Below are 17,665 nucleotides of genomic sequence, written 5' to 3' on the forward strand. Positions count from 1 at the left end.
TTGGCACATGGGACGACCTGAAGTTGGCCTTCCTTACTAAATTCAGGCGTGAAGGTTTTGAAGAGCGGATGAGAGAGGAATTCATGAACCTAAGTCAGTCCTCTAGAGAAAGAGTAGAAGCTTATGTCTCACGAATGGAATCCATCCTGAAGAGATGGACTAACCATAATCTAGATGATGGCATTCAGAAGGGAGTGTTTCTCAGAGGATTACAACCAGAAGTCCGTAAGTTTGTGGAGCTGCAAAGACCAGCCACCCTGCAAGCTGCAACAGAAGGTGCAAGACTGTACGATGAAGTGGAAGCTCGATTAGCGATGAATTCAGGAAGAGGAGTCCTACCTCCTCTGATGCCAGGAATGATGTATCCACCAAATGCAGTCCCAGGGACTGTTCCCTATCCCTACCAACAGATGCCCTCGGTATCACAGTACAGTGCACCAAATTCACAGTGGCCACAATCCATGCCTCAAATGATGACTCAACCACAACAACAATGGTCCCAACCAATTTTCTCAATGCCAAATAAGCAGCAACAGTGGAACCCTACCAACTGGGGTCAACAGCCAACAGTTCAAACAGGAGCTCTGAATCAGAACCAGAACAGAGACCCCTCTGTACCAGCCCAACCTGTTTATGCAGTAATTACAGAGACTCCTCAAAACCCTCCTGCCAGTACGTCCGGAGGAGAAAGCTTGAAGGATTATTTATCCAACTCAGTTGCAAACATTAAGAAGGAGTTGATGGATGTGATTACAGAGCAACTACAGACGCTGAAAGTGAACACAGCAAGCATATCCAACGTTGCAGGAGCAGGAAGAGATGTGATGCGGTCAAATACTTGCTGTGGTAAGTGTCATCAAGCAGGCCATTTAGCCACTGAATGTACACGGAAACCAACCATCCCTGGAGCCTTCTGTTCCTATTGTTTGAGAAAGAATCATACAGAGGACGTTTGCTCTCTGAAGGAGATGCATGATAGGAGAAGGAAGGAAGAAGACGCAAGATTCAACTTGCTGGAATCCAAAATGACAACACAAGATATTGGACCCAAGCCTAGAGAGTTTGGTCCTAATTTCGGACCCAGAAGATTTCCCTCTCAAAGTTACAGAGGAAGACAGTCTGGCGGTGGTCAGAGATCAGAAGTGGAGTGTTACAGATGCGGAGAAAAGGGACACATCTCACCAAATTGTCCAAATCCTCGAAGGTCAGTGGATTACAAGCCCTTATGCAGTCGATGCAAAGGAGAAGGCCACACTGCAAAAGACTGTCCAAGCCCAGCCCCAGTGAAAAACAGTGCTACTGATAGTCCGTCCAAGGCCCAAGAGCCTACCTCCAATTTGGTAGAATTGGAAGTTGCTGCCATCACGCGTGCAAAGCAGAAGGAACCACCTATCCAGAAAGAAAATAACCCTCCTGCCAGAACAGTGAAGTTCAATCTTCCACCAGAAGAACAGAACAGAACAGAGCCTAACAGTGCCGTACAGAGCCCTACAGTGCCACAGAGAGTTACAGAGACAGTTACAGAGGCAGGACTAGAGGTCCAGGATACAGAAGAGGAGGAAGTGCCACAAGTGGCAGAAGAAGTTCCTATAATTCCTCTGATGGAAGGAAGAGGGAAAATGAAAATGGGTGTTGCCCCATTCCCTAATCGGTTAGAGAAGCCAGTGGATCCTATTAAGGAATACGATCTGGTTAGAGATCTAGATACCTTTAAACCAAACCTCACATTCCGACAATTATTGATGTTGTCTCCCAGTTGCCAAAAAAGGTTCAAAAGTATACTGACAAGAAGACGTGGCTTAAGGATTGCTCCCTCAACAGCAACAAAGCCCAACAAGGCTTTAGAGCCTGTAAAAGAAGTGGATGTGGCTAATGCTTTCCTAGATCCGGGTACTCCAGAGACTGGCATGTGGATAGAAGGCTGCTTCATTGCAAATGCACTGATTGATGGTGGTTCATCAGTGAACATTATGACGGATGTGACGATGAAGGATCTAGGCCTACAAGGTGTGCAACCAACCCAATGGCTCATCAAACTGGCGGATCAGAGTAGAATCAAGCCTTTGGGCATTCTTCCATATGTGAAGACTACTGTGGCTGGAAAAGATTATTGGCTGACCTATTTGGTGGTGAAGCCAAACTCTTATGGTACATCCTATCCTCTGTTACTGGGCAGACTATGGCTTTTTGAAGCCCGAGCAAGGACGGATTGGTTCAAAGGAACCTTGACCTTGGGCAGAGGACCCAATAAAGTGGTGCTGAAACTGTATGGTTCTCAAAAAGGACATGGATCCACCTCCTTGGAATTATCTTCTGATTCCCCTAACGAGGCTACAGATGAAACATCAGCAGACGAAGATGCTGTCAAACAGATCCTTCCCAAAAAAATAGTGGCACATTCCTTAACAGTGGATACTGTAAGCCGACTTCCAAAAGATGTAAAGCCATTATCAATGGGTGAATACTTCCTGCCTGAATCAGGAATGCCTTCTGCAATCACTTCTGACAGTGAGATAGAAGCGTGGATGTACTGCTCTCCCTGTTACATGGTCATAGCAGAAGCAGAAGCAGAAGCAGAAGCAGAAGCAGAAGCAGAAGCAGACGCAGAGACAGAGACAGAGACAGAAGAGGATGAATATGATATGGATGAAGAAGATTATGAAAGTGAGCCAGAAGAATCTATCCCACCTGAAGAGGATACATTTGAGGAAGAAGTTCCAGAAGTATCAGAAGCCGATGAGCTCATGCTATGGGACAGAATGATGATGGTACCATTTGGTCTGGTAAATGGATCTTCTATGCAAAACCTTTATAAGAAATGGATTAAGAAGAGCAAGCCGTCTTTTAAGTGTGGCTCTTGCCGTCCTAACCCATCCTTGCCAAAGAAAGATGATGATGATGCACCGTGCCAACAAGCACCAGTCCCACCAACCCAACAGGCATCAGAGGGTCCCTGTTATGTGACGTTCTTGGATGTGTCATCTTCAGAAGATGAGTCCTCAAGCCAAGAGGTAATTAATTTTGACACCAAACCCGAAACAGCTCTAATTACATTCCAACGTCTTAAGGAGCAACCTAAGTCTCTACCAAAAGAAGAAGTTGGTTCTAGTGGGACATCAGAAGAGGACATCACTCCCTTGAAGGAGTCGGATCTATATCCAGAAGCAGTCCGTGGGACCTTCATCCGTGAAGTAGAAGGTGAAAGGAAGTTAACCTTTGTGGATTCAGAAGGCACTGAACGCCACTTGAAGGTGGGTAGCAGTCTCCCAGAAGAGGAGTTGTCAACCTTGTACAACTTGTTGAAAGAAAATTTGGACGTGTTTGCATGGTCTTACAAAGACCTAAAGGGGATTGATCCCACAATATGTCAACATCATATTGACTTGGAGCCTGATGTCAAGCCAGTACGGCAACGACAGAGGCGAATGAACCCGAATTATTCCACATTGGTGAAAGCGGAGCTGCTGAAGCTTCTGGAAGCCGAGTTCATCTATCCAGTGGCAAATAGTGAATGGGTTTCACCCATTGTGGTTGTACCCAAGAAGAATGGCAAATTGCGAATATGTGTGGATTTCCGAAAGCTTAATTCTAAGACAAAGAAGGATCACTTTCCAATCCCTTTCACAGACCAACTGTTGGACACAGTGGCAGGACATGAACTTTATTCTCTTCTGGATGGATTCAGCGGATACAACCAAGTCCAAATCGCAGAAGAAGACCAATCCAAAACAACCTTCACCACAGAATGGGGGACCTACGCTTACCGAGTGATGCCATTTGGGCTCTGCAATGCCCCTGCTACTTTCCAACGAGTCATGATGGCCGCATTTCAAAATCATCTGCACGACTTTATTGAGGTATATTTGGATGACTTCTGTGTCTATAGCTTGATCCGTGAACACTGGGGACATTTGGAACAATGCTTTGACCGATGCCGGGAGTATGGGATTTCCCTCAACCCCGACAAATGCATCTTTGGGGTCTCTTCTGGAGTCCTGTTCGGCCACATTGTCTCAGCACAAGGGATATCAACAGACCCTGCAAAGATCGAAAAGATTGCAGCTCTGACAGCACCCACCAACCTCAAACAGTTGAGGGGATTCCTAGGACATGTGGGTTACTACAGAAGGTTTATAGCCCATTTTGCGACAAAGGCAACTTCTTTGCACAAGCTCCTGAGGAAAGATGCAGAGTTTACTTGGACGGAAGAATGTGACAAAGCCTTCCACATTCTAAAGCAGTGTCTGATAGAGGCACCCATTCTGCAACCTCCTGATTGGACGAAAGAGTTCCATGTACACACTGATGCATCAATTGAAGGCTTAGGTGCTGTCCTCTGCCAAAAGGGCTCCTCAAATTTGGATCAACCGATCTATTATGCAAGTTGAAAAGTCACTGATAGGGAACGGAACTATACAGTGATCGAGCTGGAGTGCTTGGCAATGGTGTTTGCCTTGGAAAAGTTTCGCCATTACCTCCTATCCACCCACTTTAAATTTTATGTGGATCATGAGGCCCTATCCTTCTTGATGAACAAAGCAGATGTGAAAGGACGATTGATGAGATGGCTCCTTTTATTCCAGGAGTTTGACTTTGAGGTGATTACTAAGCCTGGTCGTTCCCATGTTCTGGCTGATCATCTGTCGCGTATCCCACAAACTGCAGACGAGGAGCAGGATGATCCAGACCTCCCTGATGCTTCCTTATTTTTGGTAGAAACTGTCACTCCCTGGTATGCGGACATTGCCAATCTGCTGGCAACCCAACAGTACCCTCCTGGTATCTCTAGTCGGGAAAGGAAGAAGCTCATGCTAGAATCAGCCCCATACACCCTGCTAGGCGGTGCATTGTACAAGAAAGGCAAAGATGAAGTACTCAGAAGATGTGTTGCAGGAGATGAGATTGGGATTGTTCTGAAGGCTTGCCATGACGAGCCATGTGGAGGTCACTTTGTAGGAGAAGCTACGGCCAGGAAGGCTCTGCTAGCAGGTTATTGGTGGCCTACCATTCATAAGGATGCCTATGATTACTGTAAACGATGTGATGCCTGCCAAAGAATGGGGAAACCCACGAAGACAAGTGCCATGCCACTGCAACCTATCCTTCCTTTGAAGCCGTTTGAGAAGTGGGGTATTGACTTCGTAGGTCCGATCGACCCTCCCACCAGAAGGAAACAGAACCAATACATCCTCGTATGTACGGATTATGTCACAAAGTGGTGTGAAGCTAAAGCCCTTAAGCGGGATGATGGTAACAGCGTGGCCCTGTTCATGTACGAGAATATCATCACTCGTTTTGGTAGTCCCTTAGAGCTGGTAAGTGATAGAGGCACTCATTTCCTCAACAAAGTCATGGAAGAGTTGACAGAGTTGTATAAGATCCGCCATCGCAAGTCCACTCCTTATTACCCTAGAGCCAACGGCCAAGTCGAAGTCACCAATCGCATCCTCTGCTCGATTCTGACAAGAACAATTGCTGCACATCATTGTGATTGGGACGATCGACTTACAGAGGCCCTCTGGGCGTACAGAACCTCCCATAAAGCAGCAACAGGACAGACACCTTTCCAGTTGGTGTATGGTACAGAAGCTGTTTTTCCTGTTGAATTGGAACTACCCTCTTTGAGAGTGGCGATCAAAGAGCATTTGGGGGATGATGATTCACTGCAACGCCGTCTCCTGCACCTGGAATGTTTGGACGAAATTCGTCGGATGGATCTACAGTGCATGGAAGCCACGCAAGCTCGACGTAAGGCTTACCATGACAGTTTCATCAAGCACAAGGAGTTCAAAGAAGGTGATTTGGTCCTAGCCTATGATTCACGCTTTGGCAAGTTTCCTGGCAAGCTCCAACAGCGGTGGATGGGCCCCTATGAGGTACTTGCAGTCAACCCTAATGGTTCTGTTCAAGTGCAGACCGTTGATGCCTCTGATGATCCCTTTTTGATCAATGGATATCGCCTGAAGAAGTACTTCCCTCCTTGGGGATCTTGACAATTACGGACACTTGATCCTTTCCCTCGTTGGCACGGCACTGTACTTCTTATGATGCTACTTCTGATAGCCGTTCTTCAATCACTCCTGCTGAAGTGGATGCAACCCTCTATCCCCTCCAAACTCCCTTCTAGTCTTGATTTCTTATCCTCTATTTTCCACCAGCGACAGTGGCGAGGTGGGTTCTGACAAATGGTCTCTCTACCATTCCCTTGCTCAATATTGAAAAAAAAAAAACAAAACAAAACATATCGGTTATGGGAGAAAAGGACTAAGGTCCCTGTCATGCCGACCTCTTCTTCGAGAAAAGGTGGAAACACCCTCGGGAATAGGGGAAAACAAGAAAAAGAAAAAGAAGAAAAAAAAAAAACAAAACAAATTTGTTATGAGAGAAAAGGAAGCAATTCCCTGTCATAGCAGGCCTCATTCCAAGAAAAGGTGGTAAACACCCTTGGGCGAGAGGCTGGCTGTGTAAAAGGTGGTAACACCCAGCAGTCCAGAAAGTGGATTCATTAATTGATATCCCTAGGATCCAATTCCGACGCTGCCTCCCTTGGTACGCTGTGTCCTGGGTCTCTTTGCAAAGTGACTACCTGTCCTCCAGCAGACGACATGTTCCTATCCAATACAACGTTTGATTCGATGGCTACCTCCCTGGGTATGCCTCTTCAACAATTGATGATGCGATCTTCATCGACAACCAATCGAGTGATGTGAGCTTTCATCCTAACCGGATGGGGAAGTGAGTACGGTTGCCCTCTGTATCTATCAACAGAGAGTGAGACAGGGGGTGGGGCGAGAGACCAGTCTTTTTCCTTCAAATCGAATGAGAGGTGAGAAGTGTGAATGAAGTGTTGCACGCACGGGATGGGCCTCTCAAAGCACAAAGCACAATTTGTTTCTGTGCACTGCACTATAAGGCTCCCTGGCCTTCATTCTTGCACTGTATGCCGGCACAGGACGGGATGCACTGTTGCACCATCAACTGCGCACAAGGCATACACCCTTTGCGCAAGCGACTGTGAGGATTACATCAAAGGGTTTCAGGAAAAGGCTGCCCTCCTGTATCTATCCACAGAGCGTGAGACAGAGGGTGGGTTGAGTGTGACTGGAGTTTCTTCAATCATTTACCAAGAGGTGAGATTGAGGGACGTTACGACACTTGGAGTCAGGTATGTTCCAGTTTCCCTGTGCACCCACGGGATGGGTCTTTACCGTCCTCACAAGACACATCACCCTATTCTGTACATTGCACCATAAGGCTCCCTTGCCTTCCTCCTTGCACTTATGCCAGACGGGTTGGACGCACTAATGCACCATCAACTGTGCACCCTGGCATACTCCTTCTGCACCATTCCCCCCTTGTCGATTCCTCAACCGGGTATGAGATATGGATTTTAATCATGCTGCTTCGAGTGATATCAGTCATGGGGCGAGTGACTGTTCTTTCATTTCAATTGAGTGATTGTGAGTTGAGTGCAATATCCCTCATCATCAACGAATTTCCTGTGATTCCTTCCATCAGTTACCTCCCTGGGTGCTGCCGCGTGGTCCCTTCCATGACGGACGTGTGCCGAGAAGATGCCTTGGTCCCTCCAGCGCCGACAACCACACTGGACGTGCCGTCGACACTCAACCTTGATTCTTGACGAAACGGGCCAAGTTTTTCTAACCCTACACTTCGGGTTCTTCGTGACGTTCATGTTTTAAGTGTGGGGACGTTAATGGATGGTCTATGGCGTGGTCCTAGGTCCCTGTTGCTCGATTAACCCTATCCGTTAAGGTTTTAAGTGTGGGGATGCGTCCCTGCGCGTCTACATTACATACCCTTCTGCAAATGCCTTACCCTGTTCATGCATGAATGCCTTGCCTTGCTTTTACCCTAATGGGATCCCTTTCCACCCATCCGGTTATGTTCCACCCACCCTTGGGGCTGTTCCCCTGCAGTTTTCCTTCATTCCCTGATTTTGAGGTCCTTCCATGTGAATGCACCCTACGTTCACCAAAGTCCCCATCCAACCTTATAGCCCTGTTCCTCCCATTGAACAATCCATTTTTTCTTTTTACCTACCCCTGTTCTGGTGCACGGTTTTTGAGTTATTAATTTTTGAAGCATTTTACGCAATTTAGACGATTTTCCATGTGAACGCGCTTTTCTTGCTTCGGACTCATGCTCTGACATCATAGCCCTGACTAGCGCTTTTTCCCTGACATTTTTCGTTTTTATTCCGCATCATTCCGATATACGGTTTGTCCATTATTAATTTTTCGGTTTTTAAGACTTTTTTCTGCGTATTTTTGACATTTTTCCATGTGAACCTGCCCTATTTGCATCGGAATTCCAATTTGATTTGAAAGCCATGTCCCCTATGCCTTCCCTGACCTTTTTCCTTTTTCCTCCACCCTTTTTCGACTTCCGGATTTTTACTTATTAATTTTTAAATGAGTTTTCGGGCATATTTTTGGAGTTTTTCACATGTGAATCCCTCCTATTTCCGCCGGAACTGCATTTTAACGTGATAACCCTGTGCCACCCCTTACTGCGGACATTTTTCCTTCTTACTGCATGTCATTCCGGTGAATGGTTTGTCCGATATTAGTTTCCGATCCCATTTTCGGGTTTGTTTTTTGGGTTTTTTCCATGTGAACGCGTCTTCTCTCAGTCGGGATTATGTTTTGATGTGATAGGATTGTCGGGCACATCTTTCTGCATAGTTTTCCTTTTTTTCTGCACCTCATTCCGATGCACGGATTTTTCGATATTAATTTTTAAATTGCGTTTTTGGTTCGTTTTTTGTGTTTTTTGCACGTGACCGCCCTTTACCCCTCCCGGAACCCCCGTCCCGTATTTTCCTTGTTTTCCCCCTGTCGTCCTGCCCACTTTCTGTTTTTGCGCTATTTCGTTTTGACATCCGGATTGGGAGTTATTAATTTTTCTTTATTTTTACGTTTTTTCTCTCGCCCGTTTTGCGCGTGCACGCGCCCTTTTTCGATTTTACGTGTCTCCACGTGCCCCGGTCGTGTCCGCGTAACCCGTACCGTCTTCCCCGCGCCATTTCAATCCCGTCACGGCAAATTTTTTTACCCCGCCCCGCGCACGCGCATGGGACGGGGGTACGCGCCCATGGGCCCCCCACCCCTCCTCCACCTGCCCACCCCCTGGCCCCCCCATGGGCCCCCCCACCCCTTCCCCCCCCAACTGCCCACCCCTTCCCCAACCGCCCGTCTCTCTTTCTTTCTCTCTCTCTCACTCCCTTTCTTTCTCTCTCCCTTTCTTTCTTTCTCCCCGTGCGTGCCCTCTTCTCCTTCGCCTCCTACCCCCCCCCGTGCAGCCTCCCCTTCTCCTTCGCTTCCCCTTCACTCCCCGCCCGCAGTGCCTACTCCCTACCCCCCGCCCTTCTGCACTCCCTCCCCGCCAGCGTCTACTCCCTCCCCGCCCGCAGCGCCTACTCCCTACCCCCCGCCCTTCTGCACTCCCTCCCCGCCAGCGTCCTACTCCCTCCCCGGCCGCAGCGCCTACTCCCTACCCCCCGCCCTTCTGCACTCCCTCCCCGCCCGCAGCGCCTCCTCCCTCCCTCTTGCCCGCCCGTGTTACTGTCGCCGCCCCCCGTTGCAGCCCGTCGCCTGGCCGTTCTCCTCCCTACCGCCTGGACACGCGCCGCCAGCATTCCGACCAGCCAGGCCGCCGTCAGCCGTCGAAACGCCGCCATCCACCTCCCCTTCCTTCTCCTCTTCCTCTTCCACCTCCTCCCTCAGGCTAGTAACTAACCCTAGTTAATTAACTAACCTAACTAGGTTAAACTAACCCTAGTTAATTAACTAACCTAACTAGGTTGAACTAACCCACTAACCCTAACCTAACCTTAGTTAGGTTAACTAACCTAATCCCACCCACTAACCCTAACCTAACCTTAGTTAGGTTAACTAACCTAACCCCACCCCTAGTTGACTAACCTAGTTGACTAACCTACCCTGACTAACCTAGTTGACTGACTTACCTGACTAGACTTAGGTAGACTAACCTGACTTATCCCACTAACCAGACTTACTTCACTTATGCTTAACTGACTTATTTGATTAATGTGATTTAGATGACTTAATTAGTCACTACATTAATTTTTCCATAAAAAAATTTTAGAAAAAATTCTAAAAATTCATTTTGCCTTTTGTCAATTTTTGGGAAATTTTCTGCTGAAAATTGCCTACCCTATAATTTCTGAAAATTCTACATTTCCTAAATTTACCCCTAAATTGCCAATAAATGTAGAAAATTTATTTAAAAATTTACAAAAAATTCTACAAATTTCTAAAAACATTCTAAAAAATTCCCCTCACCTCCCTTGCTCATTTTCCATTTATTCAAACATAAATAATCACAACTAAAAATAATAAAAATAAAAAAATAAATAAAAATAAAAAACCAACACAAACCACATCAACACATCTGCTAAGGTGTTGTCATTGTTGTTTCATCAGTGCTCTTTACTTTTCCTTTACTGGAACTCTTCCGTGCACATTCCTGCATTACATACACACCCCTTCCAGGTATTTAGTTTATGTGCTTTATTTATTTTTCATTTCCCCCTTAATCACAAATTAATTGTTAAAATAAACCCTTTAATTCACCCACAGTTTCCACGCGCATTCGCGCTAAACACACATACTTTTTAATTAAAAATCAACCCGCCGTTCACTTAGCACGCGCTACGTGCGCTAAAGAGGCACTTTAATTTTTTTAAAAATAAAATAAACCAGCCGTCACATGAGCACGCGCTGGCAAAAAAGCGCTCCATATCACCTTAATTTGTAATCAATGAATTGCATTTAGAGACCCAGTCGGGAATCGAAGTCCAGGAATCGAATAACTGCACCGTTTTAACCTAATAATTGGTAAATAAATTTATAATAAGGAACTGCCGTTTTCTTGCTAAGGTTTATCACCTAATAAAACATTCACCCATTTTTATTAATTAATTAAAATCAACCCTTCATTAAATTAATTCCCCCCTCACTACACTTAATTCCCCTTTTTAATGAAGCGTTTCGTGGGAGGGGTATGCGCAGTCATTAGTGTTATTTTCCATGGTCCAGTCTTGGTTCTATCACAGATGTCGTATTAATATGTGTCGGATATGGTATGGTTTTGGTTTCATATCTTTGTTACGGTTACGGGTACGGTATGCAGTTTTTCTTTTTTCTTTTATTGCCTGATACGGGGTTCAGGGTGTTTGTCTGATGCATCGCATGAAGCTTTCGGTCGCATTTGTCTCAAGGTCATGTCAAATTTTTTCTAGGATGTGGTTTGCTTGGGGTTAGTAGGTCGAGTCACGTTTTATTAGTAATTCTCTTATCCTTGTTTTTTTTGTCTGTTGCTTTGCAGGCATTCTCCTTGATTGTTTGTGTTTGTGGTGTGTGTGTAACCATCTGAATGGCGCCTTCTCATGCTCCTCCCCCTATCCAGTACGTCCCACTAGTTAGTAGGGATTACTCGTCCCTACTTACTTTTGAGCCCCTCATGAAGGCGGGACTTGCTGCTTTTGTGGCCACTCCTTTTCCATTACTTCCAGAGGATCCGTCCTTATGTGATGAGTTCCTGGCCTCTTACAACAAGAAGACAGGCGTAGTCCAAGGAATGTCTATGACATTGACATCTCGAGGCCTAGGGAAGGCTCTGTCTCTTCCCTCCAAAGGAGAACCTTTTGTGACCACTCATCAGCTCTTCTCTAATGAAGAGATTCTAAAGCTGTTGCAGAAGCAGACAAGGGAAGTCCTAAATGTTAAGAAAGTGATAAACTCTTCAGGAGTTTCTTTTTCTATGATTACTGATCCCGTATGGAAGACGATGTGTCAGTTCCTTCAGGACAGGTTCATGCCTGCCAAAACGCCATCCCACTATTTGTCCAAACAGCTTTTCACAGCTTCCAGGATGGTGCTGAAAGGAGTTGCTATTGATTGGAGCACATACCTCCTTACTAAAATGGATCAGCATTTTGTTAAAGTCACGAGGGGTAATGTTACCAATGTTACCTACGGATCATATTTGTCTGCCTTCTTGACCTATTCAGGTTTACAGAAGACTGTACCTCCACCTCCTCCATCAGATCCAGTACCTCCTCCTCCACCTTCAGAAGAGTCAGCACCCATTGACATTGAGGATGATGATTCTCCGCCTCCCCTGGTCATACAGCGCAAATGCTTGAAGAGGGTAGCGGATAAAGCCCCTTCTGTACTTCCATCAGTGCCTATCCCTGCTACTTCTGGCAGTGAACTCCCTAGGTATCTCACTTGCAATAACCTGTTCCGAGCACATCGAGAAGGATCCTTGGAGATCTCAGTTCCCTCCCTGAACAGTCTAGTTTCAGGAGATGCAATTCATTTCCTCTGTAAGGATATTCAAAGTTCCATTGAGTTGTCAGTGACAGCCTGTGTTCAACAGCTGTACGCGTCTTTTTATAAAGAGCTCATGCAGTCTAAGGACCAGTTGCATAAGGCAACATCTGAGTTAGCTTCTGTTAAGGATACCCTAGCAGATTTATTTAAGCAAATGGAACAGCAAACCCAACTGGTTGCCACTCAAAGCGATGAGATTTCTTCATTAAAGACCCAGTTATTCGAGGCTCAGTCACAGGTTACTAGCCTTTCAGCAAAGAAGGAGAGGATGTCCAGCGAAGCGAAAGAATTCCAAGTTCTCTTAGATGACAAGCTTTCAGCTTTACAGATGGCTAATGACACAGTGGCCAACCAAGCCTCCCAAATCCAGCAGTTGCAAGATCAGCTTGCAAAGTCCCGCTCTGTTCCTCCAAGCCCTCCTGTTCCATTAATTCCTTCTCTTTCACAGTAGGACTTGGCTGCCCTACAGAGACAGGCTACTTTGTGCCCTTTATTCCAAGATAAAGTGGAAAGATTGCAGTCCAGAATGGACTTGTTATGGTCTACCTTTGAACAGTTTCAGGACTTTGTCCTACCAGACCATTCTTTCTTTGTCCACTACCACTTACAGAAGTTGGTCTTCTACATGAAGCTTTCCACGATGGATTTACCTTTTCCAGAGGATGGCTGGAGTGGGGCTTGGTCTGCTGAGTTGTTGACAGAGGTAGTCAGAATGGTCTTTGAAGATTCTGTCACGCCAGACACCATGTTGATGTCATACATGTATCTATGAGGAGATTTGTTAATCCCAGATGAGGTAGATATGGTATGGTATGTGGGGGATGTGGTCTTACAAGCTGTGTTGTATGTCAATCATTTGGAGTTGCGCGTAGCTGATATGTTTCAAAGTTATTCCTCCAAAGTAGCTAATTGTCAGGATAATTCGTGGCATCCCATGATTTATTCGGTGGTCCTAAATCAAAGACAAAACACAGCTCCTACCTTTGTACAGAGTACTAACCAACTGAGGATGGATCTCTTAACCTATCTTTCCAAACATAATCCATTTGATGCTACCTTCTTTGATGCCTATCATAGACGATCTCTCTTAGGACCTTATGTTCCTACCCTCCTCTATTACCAACAATTGGCTCACTGCTATGCTATATATTTTTTCCTTTGTCAAACTAATTCCACAGTAATTTTACCACTTCTTTTCCAACCTTCATCTTTCCCTCAAATTCCTATTTTCACTTACTGTTCCTTTATTGAGGATAGGGTATTTTCCCCTTCTCCACCCTGTCCTTCACCCCTCATAAATGTACCCTCCACATTTCCTATTTATCAGTTAACACCGTTCCTTAGTGATTCCTTCCAAATTTCTGCTACTCCTTCTTTAACCTTTTCTTCCTTTTATGATTTCTCCTATCCTTCCCTACATCCACTTTCCCTTATTCAATTACCCTCTCCTAACACTTCCATATCTCATCCACCTCAGTTGGTTAGTGACTGTGACGGTTTTGATAATCAGATTTCCAGAAGAAGGGGATGGAGTTCGGATGATTGCCTTACAGGACTGCAGATTAATTGGCCAGTAATTCCAGGGGAATGGACAGCTTCCAGTCAAGCTTATCAAAACTATGTTCATTTTGCCCAACAATATTCACAGTCTGCCGATCCCTCAGTGAGATTAACTGCTCACTTTGCTTGGTACCTGGCGTATATGCATAGGCACTCTCATACTGATTCAAAGCCTATTCCAAAGTTGTGCATGAATGTCAATGTTAGCATTGATTCCCAACAGTTGGAGATACTGTATTTTCATACCCTCTGTTTGCCTAGCAGATACTTGGTCCTGTTGGAAAGGATGTGCTGTCTCCAATTTTTCCAAAATCCTCCTAAAAACTTTGTAGATGAATCCTTATCTATGGATCGTTTCCGACAACATCAATCTTTTAAGTGGGATCATCTTCATTGATACCTTTCCAATGTATGGTGGAAGCTTTTAATGAAAATCTTTCTTTTTTGAAGAAGTCATTCAGATGGTTGTGTTGTGTATTAGTGTTTGTGTTGTGAGTTCATTTATGTTAAACAAACGTGGTGGTTTCCTATTGGATTTCGTGTACGAGCTATGTTTTGGAGATTTGTAAAGATGGGGTCGTGGTTGGAGAATTGAAGCTGATGCTGATGAAGAAGCAAACTCTTATATCCTTTACAAATTTGTGATGATTTTTAGTTTGATAAGAGGTGTTAATTTCAAAAGAGTTTTCCTTTCTTTGTATTTTTATATCAGAAACAGGTTATAAGTTGGGGTCGTGGTGGATGGATTCTTTTTGAGAAGATATTGAAGATCAAAGTTGAGCTTTTCCTTGAACTTGTATTCCCTTTTTCCTGGGTCGCGAGGACGCTTCCTTATTAAGTGTGGGGATATATTGAGTGTTGAAATGACTTGTTTTTTGGCTGATTTTTGTTGTTTTTAAGAGCTGAATGGTTGATTTTATGGGATGATGAGTGTTTTGGATGATATTGATTGTGTTTTGAAAGTTCATGATGTTCGTTGATGATTCTGTGATGTTCTGATAGGTTCTGAATGGTTCTGTATACCTTCTGTTTTGTTCTGATTGTCTTCTGTAAGGAGGGAAGGAGTATTGATTGATGAAGATTGAGAGCTTGAGAAAGCTTATTGAATGGTTTGTGAGAGTTTGAAATGGTTTGAGAGTGAGTTATGTGGTTTTGATGACCTTCTGTAACCTTCTGTAGGTCTTCTGTAGAGCTTCTGCTTCTGTTCTGTACTGTAGCTGTTCTGGTACTGTTCTGTAGACTGTTCTGTATGCTTCTGTAAGTGTTCTGTGGAATGTATGTGTGACTTTGGGGAAAGTTTTCTAGCCTTGAAAAGAGGTGAATACAAGTGCAAAAGAGCTGAAGGAAGTGGAAGAAGTAGCTGTTGAAGACTCAAGTAAAGACTGGAGTGAAGTGACAGTAGTGAGCTATGAAAGGACACTGTAGTGGCTCTGGTGACTCTTCATATCAGACATACCTCTTGGGAGGGGTATCCACGACCTAAGAAGGATTATTGAGAGTGATTTTGAGAGATTGTAGAGAGGATATGATGTATTATTGATGGAGTGAGAGAGAGAGAGTCAGAGATAGCCAATTCTCCTCAAACAAAAGTGATTGTATATGAGAGATTGAGAGAGAAGACTATGAAGATATTGAAGATGAATACAATGTGATGTATTTCCATTCAAAGATGGTGTATTCCTTTGCTTTCTTTGTTCTATTGATGGATTTTGTGAAGATATTGAAGAATATGGTTGATTCTATTAAAACCGTGGGAGATCTACATGATGCTGTATGAAGATTTGTTGTGCCTGGTGTTCTTTTCTTCATTGTGATCATATGAAACATGATAAATAAGCTTGTTGATGTTACAAGATAGATTTTCTTGCAAGAGAATTCCCTTTTTCCTTGGTGTTCCTCTCGGGGCTCCAATAAGATTTTTCATTGCATATGGCATAGGTCTAGGACTTACTTGTTAACTTGTGGATTAGTTCTCCTATTACCAAACAAGGTCATTCATTCCAAATTCCCGCTATTTTGATTGTCTTTAATTCTTTGTAGCATATCTCCATTCTAGATAATTGTGTCCTATTCAAGGTCCTATTCTAGGCAATCATATAACTTCATACAAAGTTGTCATTTTCTAATTAGTTTCTTAGAGACTTTACTTTATTCAATTTTGATATGACTATTAGATATAGTATATTATGTATCCTGATTTAAACCTAACCTATCATAGCATCATTGAAAAATAACTAGTGTGTATATTTTCAAATAGCTATTTGTATTTACTTCATCACATTATTAGAAGTGGATTGTAGTTTAGTTTCTTTGTCTAGTTGTATTATGACTGTAGGCTTAGTAATATATTATTATAAAACCATTATATCCTATTTACTATTCATAACTAGTCAATTTTCAAAGGTTACTAGGCTCTTGGAAAAGCCCATAGACTTGGATTGCCTTTTTCTAATTACAAGTCCATTTTAACTTGTATATGTGATAGATCCCTAAGGATATGGCATAACCATATCTCAAAAACAATTATTGTTTGGTCACCTAATCATGCATATAATCATGTGAAGTTCTTTCTGAGATTGATCTCTAAACATTGTTGCATTCATATACTCAAAGTTTAGAAGAAATGCAAACATTGAAAAAAGTCCAAATATTTTCTACTTTAGTAATTTTAATTTAATTTTTAAATGTATTCATATAAACATTTTTGTTCCAATTATTTTGTTAAAATTTATTTGTGTTAATACCTTTACTACCTAGGATTCACTCTTTATAAGGTGAAAATGTCATATAGATGTAAAGAGTTTGGAAAACTCCTTATTTGGAACATGTATTGGTGCCCAAAATGAATGATTTATTGAAGATGTGAATATAATCATAACTTAGTTTAATATGTAGGCATGCCATCTATATATTTGTGAGAAAAAGCCTAGGTAAGGAATTGTTGAAAATTGCATTGAAAATATTTTTAGAATACATGATAGAATAAACATCAATATTCAGTAATTATCATACTGGATGATAATTTTGATGGATTTTCCAATGTGTGTACTAACATTAAATGCAAAGAATATTGATACATGCACATATATAGATAATTGTAAAAAATATATTTCAACACCTATCTGGACATTTGTAGAGAAAGGGACCAAATCCCTATTCTCTATACATGCCATCTTGTTAGACATGGATTGTTATTCAAAAAAGTATAAAGCCCCAAGTATTAATGATTATGATATGATACTTAAATGTAATTATCTAAGAACATTACTAGTGTACCAAGACTTATTTTGAGTAGTGCAAGTCATCCAAGCATAAAAATATCAAAAAGTGATACATTTATTAAAAATGATGTTTTCCACTATTTGGAAAGAATTTTCACAATTCTATCCCCATTGGCTTGTCCATTAGGTCTGTTTTCTTTGATTTGAATAGTTTGAGGACCTATTATGAGTTTGTACTTGAAAGTTATGGTCAAAACAAGTTGCAGCCATGCAAAAAAGAAACAAATATCGAAAAAGCAAACAACAAGAGTTGGAAGACCAAAAGTGATGGGACCTAAAATGGGCTGGCACTAGCTATGGCACTAGCCGGACCATATTTGATTATTTCTCCTATGATTATTAAGTTTGATTATAACAAATGAGATTGAAAGTAGCATTAAGATTAATGTATATACATCCAATTTTTTATGTCATAGATTGGAATAAGCTTTTCTTGAGGAA

Source organism: Lygodium microphyllum, chromosome 7 (genome assembly GCF_053477565.2).
Source record: "Lygodium microphyllum isolate KBCC chromosome 7, Lygodium_microphyllum_v1.1.10, whole genome shotgun sequence".
In the NCBI taxonomy this organism is placed as follows: Eukaryota; Viridiplantae; Streptophyta; class Polypodiopsida; order Schizaeales; family Lygodiaceae; genus Lygodium; species Lygodium microphyllum.